We start from the raw sequence: 16,016 nt of genomic DNA on the forward strand, positions 1-16,016 counted from the left end.
CCCAAAATCACCAGTACGAGAGTTCAAAGCAGACTCTCCAAATTGATTCATCGTATGCTAGTAATTAATGAGTGCAAAACACAAATTAGCAAAATTCTGATATTGATTAAGGGATAGCTTCTCCCTCAATGCTGACTACAGATTTCCAAAAAACATTCTTTGCAAGTCACTATTTGGTAGGGCAAAGGGGATCTTGGTAGAGATAGATTGGTATCGTGAAATAAAATCAGTAACCTTCTCATTCAGTTTTTGTTTACAATGAACAAGGTTTGTGATGGTGACCCTCCTACCAATGTTGTCTTGGAACCATTTGAGAAACAAATCCATGAGATGATCAAATGTTTGGATGGACTGATCATGTAATGAGCTATACCATTATAACATAGCTCCCTTGAGGGAGCGCAAGAAAATCTTAAGCAAGACAAAATCCAAACTATGGCATTCACTACACTTGGTCATGAGTGATTCAATATGCACATTAGGATCACTGTCTCTATTGAATCGATCAAATTTCAATACTTCAGCCCCCTAGGAAAGGATAGTATTAAGGATAGTCAAATCAAGTAGGCTCTTGTGGTAATAAGTAGGCAAAGAAGATTGTCTAGAGGTAGATGCAAGGTTCATGAGTTATTGTTGCAATTGAACTATGTTTTACAATATGGTATTCAAAATGGGATTCGAAGGTGGAGGAGGAGGAGCACCATGTGCACCACCACCTCCACCAACACTAACATGAGGACCAGTACCACCACCAATGATAGTACTAGCACCTAAACCAGCACTAATAGAAGTGGTATGAGCCACAATGGAAATGGTAGTGCAACTGCTAGACATGTCGTTGTAACCCAAGGGAATGGTAGAAGCATTGATGATAGGAATAGTAGGTCCTAAGTCAACCATGTCTACTGTCATCACCAATTGGAGAACTATAGGTGTCAACACCAATTTGAGAACTATAGGTGTCAAACTGATTACTCTCAGGAGGAGTACCTTCCAGGGGCACATGAATTTTAACAATCAAAGGCAATGCCCTAAACATCTCCAAGCCTCTTCTATCTAAAATTAACATGTCTCTCAAAGTGTTTACGATATTCCCACCCTGAGGGAGATTGTTTTCTCAGTTTAAAAGCCCTTTGGAATCTCTCAAGTTCTCCTCTAACATATGAATCTGGTCAAAATCAATAGTGATGGTTGAGTCATGATCAATTACAGGAGGAGAAGCAGGAGAGTTCATTAGGGTGTTACCTGAGAATTAGATTGTGAATTATTTGGAGAAAGGCCCCCTATCATAATGGTCCTAACAAGGTGGGAAGCCATGAAGTCATTTGGATTGTGAAGTGGTTCTTTAAACATTGGGCCTAGTTGAGGGGGATTGTAACAATTCAAAGGAATGATCTTTCTAATAGTCCTTACAACAACCCCTATGGCAATCTGGGTCGTAAAGCTCATAGACACGCTCTACAAAACTTCAACCACCCTATGAAGGTATTATAAGGGTTTCACAACACTTGATGATAAAGGAACTTTATTAAAATTTGTTTATATTAGAATTTTATTTATTTTATTATTATTATTTATAACTTATAACCACACACACACACAATGAGGGATAAAAAATGCAACTATTTCACATCGGATTCACCAAAATGTAGATGATGTGATTTGGTGCACTCGAAGTGATCAACCTCAAGGAGAAAATAAACTTTCACTCTACCTCACTTTATTGGCACTTTGGGGACAGAGGGGATACAAACTGTAAAAATCAACAAGAAGACTACAAAGACCTATGAATGACCTTTGCTAAGCCTTTGTTCTTAGGACAAATGCGCAAAATTGGGACACTAGTGCAGTGTGCTAACGTCCTATATAGATAGATTACAAAACCCATACAACAAATACAAATATAATAAAACTATTAAACCAAGGATGATATGCTAGATAAAAGTAATAATATGAAACAACAACAACTAAAAAGAGACAAGGAGAGATAAAGAAATATCACAACCAATCCACAATTGAATCCCCCAGCAAAGCAATCTTCCTCTCTCTCAATAGAAAACCTGCAGATAAGCTTCTCTAAGAGGAACCAGTCTCTAATACCAATTGTTGAACAAACCACAACAGCGAGAGGGGGTGAATCAGTCCAAACCTTAAAATACTTTACTTTTGATCAAGTAAACTTCAAACTACAATTAACTTATTATTGCAATTATGAAATATGAAAGCACGCACCACAAACAATAAACACATGAACACTAGATTTACATGGAAAACTCTAAACAAGGAAAAACCACAGTGAGAATCACATTCACAATATGAATAATTCATTACAATGTTTAGGCTCAAGGCAAGGAACTCACTGCTTCTGAAAGGACTTGCAAGACTAAGGTGCACAACCTTAAGGAAAGATACAAAGCACTTGTACTATTAAGACTCACTATCTTAGGGTAAGATACAAAGAAATATCAAAAAGAACACACCTTCTTTCAGTAGGTGTAGAGAATCAAAGAATCGAAATAAAAAAGATCTCTTGATCATGAAATTGTCATTGAACCATTGTGTCAAGTGACCAATATTATGGCAAATGCATCTAACCTCAAACACTATCTTAAAGCTCTTCACAAATTGTCTTTTGCACTTTAGCTATACATAATTTTCTTGCACATCATTCATATCCACTCCACATCAATTCACATGCATCGCATACTCAACTCATACATTTGTACTCATATATATACAAGATAATTCATTGAAACCCTAGTTGAGGGTCGATCATGGACTGAATAAACAATATTACGTAAATTTGGCCATTCAGACCTATAATATCCATTGCAGTCCACTCCAAGAGATAAAGGGGAGCCAAACACATCACAACACATCCTTTCCAAATGATTCCAACAAACTGCATATGCTAATATTTCCTCCAAGATCGACACCAAATGAGACATGTATATGAACAATAAAGCATGCCAACCAAATGGCCTAAAAACATCCTCCAATGCATAAGACTCAATGTAAATCTATACACACCATAGTGAGACCCATATCAACATCCAAACTCAACCACCAAATCATATCTGATCTAGAAGGCCATGATCCAAATAGGATACACCGCCTCAGTCAACTAGAAACCAAACCAACTGATAGCACTGAACTTAGACCACCATAACTTCACTTGCTAATTAAACCATCACTAGAAAAAGGAATTGTAACACTACCCAAACCAAATGAACTTTTCCTCCAAGCCACAACACTAAAAACCACATATCATATAACCGCTAAGCATTCTTTGAACAAGTTCTAACAGACACCCCACTGTTAGAAATAGCAACAACCAACTCTATCATTTGAGCAATAGAGGACCTACAAACTTTATAGTGCAACATACATAGATCATAAATATTATATCCAAAACCAAACTCCATAATCTTCACATGCTAGAGGAATGCAAAGCATTCTTCCACTGGGCCATTAAAAACTCTTTCTTGCGTAAATAATGCTTCTTGCATATTGAAACTTCCACTATACCAACCTTCTAAAAACACCTCAAACTTTCTCAATACCACTCCCACACTACACAATAACATAAAAACATTCACTTCTAGACCATCTACAACATGTAGTGATATCAATGACAACACAACACAAGTTGACAATAATGACAACACAACACAACAACTCCAGTTATCGACAGAGGGACCCTTCTTCTTCTTTGAAGTTATAGCTCCATCTTGTTGCAATTGAATTTCAACTTCTGGAATGGGAAACATATAAAAAATGATATCTTATCCATTCATTGGTGTAATGTCTCACATGTCTTTCCCTCTCATTCATATTTTCTAACTCCAAGCAATTTGGATCAACATTGTAAATAAGAATATCAAAAAATCTTTTCTCATTATACAATGGATGTAATTTATTCTCACTATCCTTCTTACTTTATCAAATATCCATAATTGTCCTACTTGTTGAGCCAAATCAATATCCATTCTACAATAAACTCTAACTCTAACCACATGGTCATCAACACAATCAGCCCAATGATCTTCAATATCAGGTACATGTTTGAAGTGTGAGCCCATTACCTTACCAGATATACCAATAGAATCAAACTTGTTACATTCTATCTTCAATTATCTCAAAGAGAATTCAACCAGCTCCACCTCTACACTTTTCATAGCTTTCATTTCTAAGCATGAAAGTGGTCCTACTCTCTTAAGTAGTTGGAAGAAAGGCTTATTCTTACTCTTCACCAATTTGTGTCATCTATAATTTGTATACACAACTCAAGACAACCAACGTACCACATGTATATTGAAGAAACTTGTGGAGGAATGGTACACCCTGCAACCCAAATATAACTAAAAGTTATAAATTGAATGAAAATACTCCCAAAATATCGAGTCTCATTCGAATTCATTAGGGATAGATATAGATTTTAGTAAGATGTCCCCAAAGGCTCCAAAGGAGATTCGCTATTTTAGGAGTTATTTCATTTAATTATATCTTTCTTACATTCAGGCTACAAGGTGCACCATTCCTCCACATAAGTTTCCTCGATATCCATGTGATATGTTGGTTGTCTTGGAGTTTTATATACAAATTGTAGATGCACACAAATTGGTGAAGAGTAAGCATAAGCCTCATTTTCAACTACCTATGAGAGTAGGAATGCATTCAAGTTTAGAAATGAAAGCTGGTAAAAGTATAGAGGTGGACCTACTTGAATTATTTTTGAGACAATAAAGATAGAATGCAACAAGTTTGATATTGTTGGTACATTTAGTAAGGTAATGGGCTCACACTTCAGACATTTACTAGATATTGAAGATCATTGTGTCGATTGTGCTAATGATTATGATGTCAGAGTCTAAGATTATTGTAGAATGGATCTTGATTGGGCTCAACAAGCAAAGCAGTTACTGATATCTAATGAACTAAGAAAGAAGGATAGTGAGAATAAATTATATCCATTATATAATGAAAAAATAATTTTTGATATTCCTATTCATAATGTTGATCAAAATTCCCTGGACTTAGAAGATGTGAATGAGAAGGCAAGACATGTGAGACATTACACCAATGAATAAGATGTCCTTTTGATATGTTTCCCATTCCACGAGTTGAAACTCATTCACAACAAGATGGATCCAATACTTCAAAGAATAAGAAGAGGAATGAGCCTGAAATGGAAATGCATATGGCTAAAGAAGCACCGAGGGTTGAGGAAGATCTCCCTCAAGAAAATGTGCCTATTGTAGAGTTTCCATAGGTGTATATTGGAATTCCACAAAGTCAAGTACAAGAACAACCTCTTAGTGTCAATATTGAAACTGAAGTGTTTGATAAGGCTACAAAAGATGTGGTAAAAGTACAATATTGTATCATTGTTTAGACCAACTTATTAGCACAAGCAAATTTAAGTATTTCTAACTAAAAATTAATTTTAGTCAAACACATGGTCTATATAGATTCACTATAGCTAAGTTATATACGGTCCACAAATTTTCCAATTGGAAGTGTCTACTAAATATATATTTTATATCACTTTGGGTCTAATTACCAATTTTTATTTTTATTTTTAAAAAACTTGATGTTTAAACAATTCATACTCTTATAAATATTTTTTTCTTTGAAAGGTAAAAATACCTTTTTATAGATCTACAAGTGAATAATCTAAAATATATATCTTTTAATATTTTAATTATTTTTAATATTTTATATTTTATTTATATTTAAAGTAGGTCATCAGCACTAAAATATAAGATTGATTAACTTGTCAAGAAAAAATACTAAAATTTATTTAAAAATTTTGAAAAAACATATGATGCACTAGAGAAAAGAATCTACGTCAAGATGATATAATTCTTTTCTAATTTGGATAAATAGTGAAGAAAAAAGGTGGCACCAAATGGAAATAGCTATATTTCAATACACATAACTTTTCAAATTTATTGAAAAATATATATTTATAAAAAATAGTAAAAAATATATCCATGCACTAAAGTTTCAAGTTATCAATATACATTAAAAATTGAAGAAAAAAGGTAAAATTTATTAAATAAATTGTAATGTCTTGTGTAACTTCAATTTTAGTACTTTATTCAAATAATTTTTTAAATTTTTTTAGGAATTACAAACATAAAATACACAAAAGAATATATATTTTATTAGTTTACATCATTTCAAAATTCAAAATATATATTTCACTTTCTATTGATTCAATTAAAAAATTTGAATCGCCATTGGCCATTTCCTTTATAAAAGTGTGACACGGCTTTGTACTTTTACTTGATGAATTGCTTTCTATGCTTGGTAAGAATATTGAGGAAGATAAAGAACAACCAAAGGATGACCTCCTACCACATATTGAAGAACAACAAGAAGTTAATGAGCCTTTACCACACAAAGAGCAAGAAGTTCTTCATGAGAAATATGAACAAGATGGGGTGCCAATTGATCAAGAACGGCAACAAGTACATGTTACATTAGTGGTAGAGTAAGAGCATTAAGAAGAGTTAGAAGCACTTGCACAATATGAAATGCAAGATGAAAGTGAGCATCCCCACGATGAGAAAATTTATGAAGATATAGGAGATCATAATGAAGAATATGTTGATGATGCAAGAAATCAAGAAAGAGAAGAGAAGCCTAAGGATAGTATTCAGAAACATTAAATTGAAATAACTAATATAGGATCTACTCCTACTTTGTTGGCTACAACCTTTGCACACAGTGAGAGAAAACACAAGGAAGTCGAAGAAGCTGATTTATCAATGTTGGAGAAAACCTTTTGAACCCCTGAGCCAAAGAAGCATGCCAGAAAGCTCTCAATAGTTACTACTGACAAATAGTTGTGCCTCTTGTCAACAAACCTAAAAATGAAATGAGGCCTAAAGATTACCAAATTAAAGAAGGGTTTTTGGGTCAGCAAAATAAAGAAGGAGAAAGACATTCATTGTGCCAACCAGTTGATAAAGTTTTCAAAAGAATGGACAAAGAATAGGAGACTAAAGAGCAATTAAAGGCATAGAATATGGAGCTAAAAAGTATATCATCCAACTCCTCGGGCCTATTGATGCAAGTTCTCCTTCAATGAGTATATAGTCAACATTGACACAAGGGTCAACATGAATAAGTTTAGGAGGATATTCCTTCATTGCAAAGGCATTAGGTTGGAGAACTAAGATTAAACAACTCATAGATGAATTTATTCAACAAGTGTTGATTGATTATAATACTCTTCAAATCCAATTGACTATTCTTCATGGGTTTCTATTAGGCAAAGAAAATGAAGGAATAAGAATAGATGATTTAATTTTCATGTGGGATGATTATTTTCCTATACTTCGATTGGTGAAGAACACAGATGAGCAATTGTTGCATGATAAAGACATTTTATCTGAGGATTTAGATAGGGATACTATGATGGAGTGGATCCAAGCAATAATGATGGTGGTCTGATAATATAAGAAGGCTAAGGATAGGATCATAGAGCAGATTAATGCCATCGATTATTTGTTGTCCCATACCAAATCCATTGAGGGCCTTTAGTGTACTCTCACTGATAATAAGTTGGAACTTGATAATGCTCATGCTATTATATAGCAGTTAAATGAAAAGATGCATAAGGATTGATCACCATAAATAATTGAATAAATGATGATGATAAAAAAACATCTCAAGATGATGAAACTTGAGCTTCCATAATTTGAAGATAGAGAAAAGAAGTCTAGAACTTTTGTCAAGAATTTAGTAATCAAATTAAAGTATACAAAAATGTCAAATGTAGAAGAGTTGGATAACATGGTGGTTGGTTTTAATAAACTTTTTCTAGAGGTAATGACACACTTGTGAAGTAAAATGTACTTCAAATTTTGATAAAAATACAAGTAGATGCAAGTGGAAGGTTGTTGGTTAAAACAAAATGACATTTTCAGTTATACTGCTAGTTAGTTCCAGTTTTTGTATGGGTTGAATGGGCATAATAAAGGATGTTTTTTCCTTGTTTCTTACATCCAAATAACTCCAAAAACACTTAGTTAAGTGCATCCAACAAGGGAGAAAGAAACCCACATTTTTGAAATGTAAATTCACAGGGAAAAAAACAACAATTAACTGAGGCTCAAAACAATGGAAAAATTAGCATTTTTCTTTCGATTTAGCTACCGAAATAAATTGTCTACCTCTTGCATGAAGTTTAGGGAGCTATAACTTTGGTTTTAGAGTAGTTTTAGGGTTTTTTCCTACTAATTTTGACTTTGCAAATCTATAGTTATAAACTCTATATAAACCCTTGTTTTGATTATAAAAGGGGTTGGATGATTGATACATAAATTCTTATGAAATATTTATGCAATTTTACTATGATTTTTCTGCTAAATAGGTGAAGTGTGGATGAATTATATTCATATTTTAGTTTGTGTTGATTGTTAAAACAACTTATTAGATGGTATTGTTATTCAATTGATGATTCATTTGTAAAGATAACTTAGTTGCATCAAGTTTTTTGGAGAGCTCATTAAGAATTTTGTTTGGTATGTGTGCATGGGTATGGCTTTATAGTTTGATAAATTCTACAAATATCACTCCTTAGATGATTGCATCATATTTTTATGAAAAATGTTAATCTAGTTTATGAAATTATGATTTTGTCGATGTGTTTCAAGTTATCTCCCTAACTCTCATCTTTTGCAATTTATTTCATGTTAATGATTAGTGTAGGGATATTAGAATATATTTGTTATTATCAATTCATTGTTGCAAATTTTAGTCCAAAAATACAAAAAAGAAGATTTTCCAGTGTTCGAAAGATAGAATTTCCTAGTCCCAACTTTAAAGTGTTGACACCAACAAGCCTCCTTATTTACAATGGCATTGTTCCTGATGCTCTGCAAAAAGGATTAGAAAATCTGTTTGATGGCAACACACACAAGAGCACAAGAAACAAACGTTAGTGTTAGCAACAAAAGATTATCCTAAACAGGCATATCAAGAGAGATATTAAGCATGAAATAGAAAGCATATAAACATAGAATGAAATAGCTAATCAAGATGCTCATAGTTGCTCCTCCCTTGTTCCTCTCCTCTCCAAGTCCCAAACGAGTGTAGCTCTCAGCTTTTAGCACTAGCCATGGATGCCATATGGAGATTCAAGATGGTTGAATATGATAAGCAAATACTATGCAAGAGTAGATAGTGATGCTATGAAAAAGCTCTATGCTAATGCCAGTATAACAACAATACTCTAAAATGCTTCTCCCTTTTGCTTGAGGAGAAGGGTTCTATTTATAGAAGAAATAGGGAAATGAAGGGTTAAGATTGAGCAATCTTAACAAGGGTTAGGATTGAAATTTGGGGATCCATGTGCACAATTGGCACCAATAAAATGGTGACAAGTGTCAACATAGGATTGGGTTGAGAGAAGAGGTTGGAGGCATTAAAGGCCTGAGAAGACCTCATGGTTATCTAGAAGGTAAGGGTCAAGTCTAAATTAAGATTACCCGTTGGATTAAGAGTTAATCCAAGGATAAACCTTTGTGCAAATGTTTAAGAGATAATCATGGTCAAAGCATTAATGGCCTGATGAGACCTTTGGGTTGGGTAGAGGTTGAGTCAAAACAAATGTTTTAACCATGTGGGAGAGTTGAATTAACCATTAATGGTTATTGGAGACTTTGGGGATTAAGTGGTTGAAGGTTGAAAGCCTTCAATGGTTATCAAAGACTTTGAGCCATTTAGTGGTTGAAGGTTGGAAGCTTTCAAAGGTTATCCAAGACTTTGAGGGTTAATTTGTTGAACACACAAAGCATTAATTGCTTTTCAAAGACTTTGGAGTCTTTGAGAAGTGACTCCAATTTGCTTAGGAATGTGACAATATTTAAGGGATGGATTTAGGCTAATTAGGAAGGGTTTAGAAGAATCTAGAAGGGGTTTAGGCATACAAGTGGATTTTGTAGGAAAATGCAAGTGGGAGAAATTTTGGTATTTTCAATTAAAATAAAATCATTTATTTCAATTAAATGGTGTAAGTTGAATTTGGATAAATATTTAAATAAATATTAATTTATTTAAATGAGAAAATGAAGATAAAGCATTAAAATGCTTGAAGACTTTGAGGGAAACCATTAAAGGCTTGAAGACTTTAAGGAAAACCATTAAAGTCTTAAGAAGACTATAGAAGGAAGCCATCAAGTTTGAAGACTTTAAAGCCATCAAGTTTGACTACTTTAAGGGAAACCATTAAAGGTTTCAAGTGGGTGAGGATAAATAGGATTTTAAATAAATAATTTATTTAAAATAGTTGTGCAACTTGCTTTTGTAGGAAAATACAAGTGGGTGGAGGATAAAGGTGATTTTAAATAAATGTTAATTTATTTAAATGTGAGAGGTGGGATTTTGGGGGATTTAAATAAATATTAATTTATTTAAATGTGAGAGGTGGGATTTTGGAGGATTTAAATAAATATTAATTTATTTAAATGTGAGAGAAGATTTAATTAAATAAATATGATTTATTTATTTAATTAATGGTCTGAATTTGGTTAAGTGAATTAAATCAAATAAATTGAATAATTTATTTAATTAATAGGAGAAGAGGGTTAAGATGAATTAATTAAATATTAATTTAATTAATTATTAATTGATGGTTAAATAATCAAATAAATACTAAGTATTCATTTAATTAAGTGGACAGATTTATGTGACTACATTTGCCCCTCTTTGAGACGGTGCAGTTTATCGCATCGTTTCAAAGAAAGAAAAATAGGTGTGAAGAAATGCCCCATAAAATGTAAATTTAATGGGTGGTATGCCCCCTCGAGAGATGGGCCGAATTTTTTTTTTTTTTTTTTTTTGAAAAATCGGGCGATCTCTCGAAAAAGAATGAAAAGTGGAAGGGAGGTAGAATAGAAGAAATTAGAACTAATGATGAAAGAATGAGAGAAAATGGAGTGAATATGAAGAAACAACAAGCCAACGAGTACCCTGAGGTCATGCAAGAGATACATAGCAGATGTAGTGTGGGGTTTGGATTGGTGCTATACAATTGATCAAAATTGTTTGGACAATCTGGTGCAATCGGTTTAATTGCCCCGGTCAAGTCAAAGCGTGACAGTTGATGTCAGTTGGTCGCTTGGACATGATAAAGTCTGAGTAAGTGAATCAAAGTGACCTGATGTGACTTAGACAATTGATGTAATTGCCCGATGAAGTCAAGGTATATGAAGCAAAATACTCGTTGAGACGTAGACAATTGATGTAATTGTCCGTTGGATTGTGTTTGATTGGCTAATCAATTGATAGTATGTGCGTGTGATGGATGGTTGTGGGGAATCATGGCAGCCCCGTTGAGACTAGGTCATTATGATAAATGCCTGATGTAGTCTAGGATTACCATAATCGATTACCTGTTGAGACCCGAAGATACTTGATCAGAGTATCTGTTGATAGTCTAGGTGTGTGGGAGTCGATGTATCTGTGTAGACAGAGCAACTTGCTTGATTGTGTGGATGAATGAGGATGGGAAACACAATCCCTCCTATTAGAGATGGATGGTGATGAACGTGGCTTGATTGGGTTGATGGGAAACGATGAAGGATATGTGATGCTGATTATCGAGATGGGGAGGGTGGGGGGTTCAATGTTAAATAGAAGAAATGGAGGACCTATTACATTCCTATGGAAGAAGAGGAAAATAGAGTATCCATTGTCATTACTATGTATGAATGATATGCAGCTATTTATGAATGTATGGATGGATGGAATGCAACGAAATGCAATATATACAGATGAGATGAAATGACGATCCATGGTGCTTTATTTTTCATCATTGAGCTTTAAAATGTTGTAAGAAAATACAAGCAACTTGACATAAAGATTCAAGATGACCAGAGTATTTCTTACATGGATTTTGATATAGCAAGTTAATACAAGCAACTTGATATAATGGATCAAGTTGACCTGAGTATTGCTTGCGGGACAGATAAGGATTATCTCCTTTCATGCATGACTTGGAACGTCCTCCTTGATCTTAGGCTGATCATATCCTGAGACAAGTGCATACCGTAATAAGAGAGAAAACTTTTATCCAAATTGGATGAGGAGGAACCAAAGAATGAGCATTGTACCTGTAAACAAATAGTATATACATAAAGAATAAAAGAATATGGATCCTTGGTAATGGTTCATGCTCATATGGTCGAGGTATATGCTGTAGTCAGCAAGCCGTAGTGATCTATGACTGTGTTTTTGCCTATGATGACATAGCTTAGTGAACTTCCCACGTAGACACCATTAGTACATGCCCCAGAACTTCATCGGAAATAATGCGCAAACGATACAAAACAATGTTGAAAAGATCCCGATACAGATAAACAAATGAATTACTCACAAATCAACCAAGTATTTGACAGCCTAACAGAATTTTCTTGTCAAAGAAAACATCATCTTGTCTTTGTTTTGGTAAGGAAGGATGCATCCTTGTTTTAAAGACAGTTTTGGATTGTTGATGTGGATTGTGTGGTTGTTTGGTAAATGGTCATTGTGTGAGTAGTTTGTCGCAATGTTTGTTTTGGTATCTGCATGGATGAGTATGTACAAGGTGTTGCCATGTTTTTGTGTGATTTTTGATGTTTTCTGATGTTTTTGGATTTTGTGAGACATTTTTGAATGTTTTTGGTATTTTGTGAGACATTTTTGAATGTTTTTGGATTTTGTTGAGACATTTTTGAATGTTTTTGGATTTTGTTGAGACATTTTTGAATGTTTTTGGATTTTGTTGAGATATTTTCCAATGTTTTTGGTATTTTGATGATTGCTTGAATGAAGAACAGAATGAATCATAAGACAATGTAGAATCCACTTCCATCAATAGGTTAAAGGCATTGCCCCCAGTTTTAGACATGACTATGAAAAAGCGGGATGCAAGATGTATGGAGTACTATCATAATTGCAGAGGAATAACAAGCCATGGTTGATGGATGGATGGATGTATGTATGAAGTAGATGTGATCGCCACAAGTCTGAAAGATAATGGAGCCATAGCCTTTACGAGTGGCGCCTGTTTGCCAGGTTTTCACCATCGTTCTTACCTAAGGTGCCACCGGAGTGGTTGTTCACCGTTTGGATGCATGATTTTTCTTTACTTTTTTGAATGTTTTTATATTTTCTTCAGGACATTTTTCTGAATGTTTTTTGGTATTTTCTGATAGACAGGGGAGCCTGATGCTCTGTACAGCTTATGTGTAAAACCGTTTGAGGTGCATGCTATTGATTGGATCTGCAAGCGGTTCTCCTTCTGAAGTAGCCAACTGATATGCCCCGGACCCAAATACAGCAGTGACAACATATGGGCCTAGCCAATTTGATTCAAACTTGCCTTGATGTTCTCTGTTTGGTTGGTTGCGAGGATTCTCTCGAAGAACAAGATCACCTACCTCAAATGTACGAGGTCTAACTCGGTGATTGTAGCTTCTACTCATGCGCTGCTGATAGGCTTTGAGGTGATTGTATGCAGCTTGTCGCTTCTCATCAAGTAACTCTAAGTCCTGAAGACGGGATACTCTGTATGCTTCATCATCGATGAGATTGTGCAATGAAACTCGTAAGGATGGTATCTCGACCTCAATAGGTAAGATAGCTTCAGCACCATAGACCAATGAATAAGGAGTTGCACCTGTAGGGGTCCGAATGCTAGTTCGATATGCCCATAGCGCTGGATTCAATTGAACATGCCAATCACGACCGGCATCATTGACTGTCTTCTTTAGGATCCTCAATATGTTTTTATTGGATGCTTCGGCCTGACCATTGCCTTTCGGGTAATAGGGAGTGGAAAAGCGGTGTTGGATATGAAATTTCTCACAAAGCTCACGGACATCCTGATTTTTGAAAGGAAGACCGTTATCTGTGACAATGGACATGGGCACACCATACCGGCAGATGATGTAATTGAGGATGAATGAGGCGATCTGCTTGCCGGTGACTTGGGTAAGTGGAACAGCTTCGATCCACTTGGTGAAATATTCGGTGGCGGTAATAATGAATTTATGGCCATTGGATGAAGATGGATGGATTTTACCCACAAGGTCAAGGCCCCATTGACAAAAAGGCCATGGTGTTGTGATTGGTTGTAGTTCCTGTGCTGGTGCATGTATCAGGTCGCCATGAACTTGACATTTCTTGCATTTCCTGACAAAGTAGTAGGAATCCTTTTCCATAGATGGCCAATAGTATCCAGCTCGCATGAGTTTCTTGGCTAGTGACGGACCACTTGAGTGAGTCCCGCAAATTCCTTCATGTACCTCTTCCAAAGCCTTTGTTATCTCATCTTGTTCCAGACATCGAAGGAGAGTACCATCAAGACTACGTCGGTATAGGGTTTCAGCAATAATGGTATATCGAGCAGTTTGGCGAATGAAGGTTTTACGTTGATTATTTGATTGGTTGGGAGGAAGGGTGTGATCACGGAGATAAGTGTAGAACTCACCATACCATGGGGATTCAGAACCGACAAGGCGACATATCATTTCGGATTCGGGGATATCATAAGCGGGAATCCAAAGCTGTTCTACCAAGAACTCGTAGCGTGTTGAATTCTGTGGAAGATCTAGTAGAGATGCGATGGTAGCCATAGCGTCAGCAGCTCGATTCTGATCTCTTGGTATCTGCTCAAAAGTGATAGTAGTAAATGATGTCTTTAGATTGTCCACCATTTGCTTGTATGGCATGAGTTTATCATCTTTGGTCTGATATTCATTAGTTGCTTGTCGAATGACCAGTTGTGAGTCGCCATATACTTGTAATTCTTTTAATTTCCATTGTACGGCTAACCTGAGTCCTGTGATCAAGGCCTCATACTCTGCTATGTTGTTTGTGCATGGAAATGTGAGCCTGTAAGACTTCGGGATGCTATCACCTTGAGGTGTGATAAACAGAATGCCTGCCCCCGAGCCGTGCCTAGTGTATGAACCATCAAAATATAGCTTCCATGGTTGTACTTCTGTGAGCATGAATATCTCTTCATCTGGAAAATTGGAAATGAGGGGATGATCGCCTATGAGTGGTGCATCGGCCAACTGATCTGCAATAACTTGACCTTTGATAGCTTTACGGTCCACATACTCAATGTCAAATTCACTTAGAATCATCACCCATTTGGCCAAGCGGCCTGTCAATGCTGCTTTGCTGAGTAAATACTTGAGTGGATCAATCTTTGCGATGAGTTGTACCTTGTGTGTCAACAGATAGTGTCGCAATTTAGTGGCTGCTAAGATTACTGCTAGGCAAGCTCGCTCAATAGGTGTGTAATTGAGTTCATAGCCAACCAGTGTGCGAGAGATGTAGTAAATAGCACACTCTTTTCCTTCTGCATTATGTTGTGCCAGTAGTACACCCAATGCTGTACTTGTTGCTGAGATATAGAGCAATAATGGTCTACTTGGATCTGGTGGCATCAGCAATGGTGGATTCATGAGATAGTCTTTAAGCGCCTGAAATGCTTGCTGGCATCTGTCATCCCACTGAAAGTGGATGTTCTTGTGTAGCAGGTGTGTGAATGGGTGACACTTATCAGCCAATTGTGCAATGAATCTGCGGATAGATTGAAGCCGTCCTTGTAGTGTTCTTAGTTGACTGATATTCTTTGGAGGTGGCATGTCCATGATTGCTTTAACCTTTGCTGGATCGACCTCAATGCCTTTGCTTGAGACAATGTATCCTAGAAGCTTCCCGGAGGTCACTCTGAAGACACATTTCTTTGGGTTGAGTCGAACATGGTATTGTTCCAGTCTATCAAAGATTTTATCTAAGATGTGAAGATGTCCTTCTCTAGTAAGTGATTTTGCTAGTAAATCATCCACATAATCTTCCATTATAGTATGCATCATGTCATGGAAGATGGTGGTCATTGCTCTTTGATAGGTCGCTCCTGCATTCTTTAGACCAAAAGGCATTACATTCCAGTAGTATGTGCCCCATGGACATGTGAAGGCTGTCTTATGTTGGTCCTCTGGTGC

Source organism: Cryptomeria japonica, chromosome 9 (genome assembly GCF_030272615.1).
Source record: "Cryptomeria japonica chromosome 9, Sugi_1.0, whole genome shotgun sequence".
NCBI classification, from domain to species: domain Eukaryota; kingdom Viridiplantae; phylum Streptophyta; class Pinopsida; order Cupressales; family Cupressaceae; genus Cryptomeria; species Cryptomeria japonica.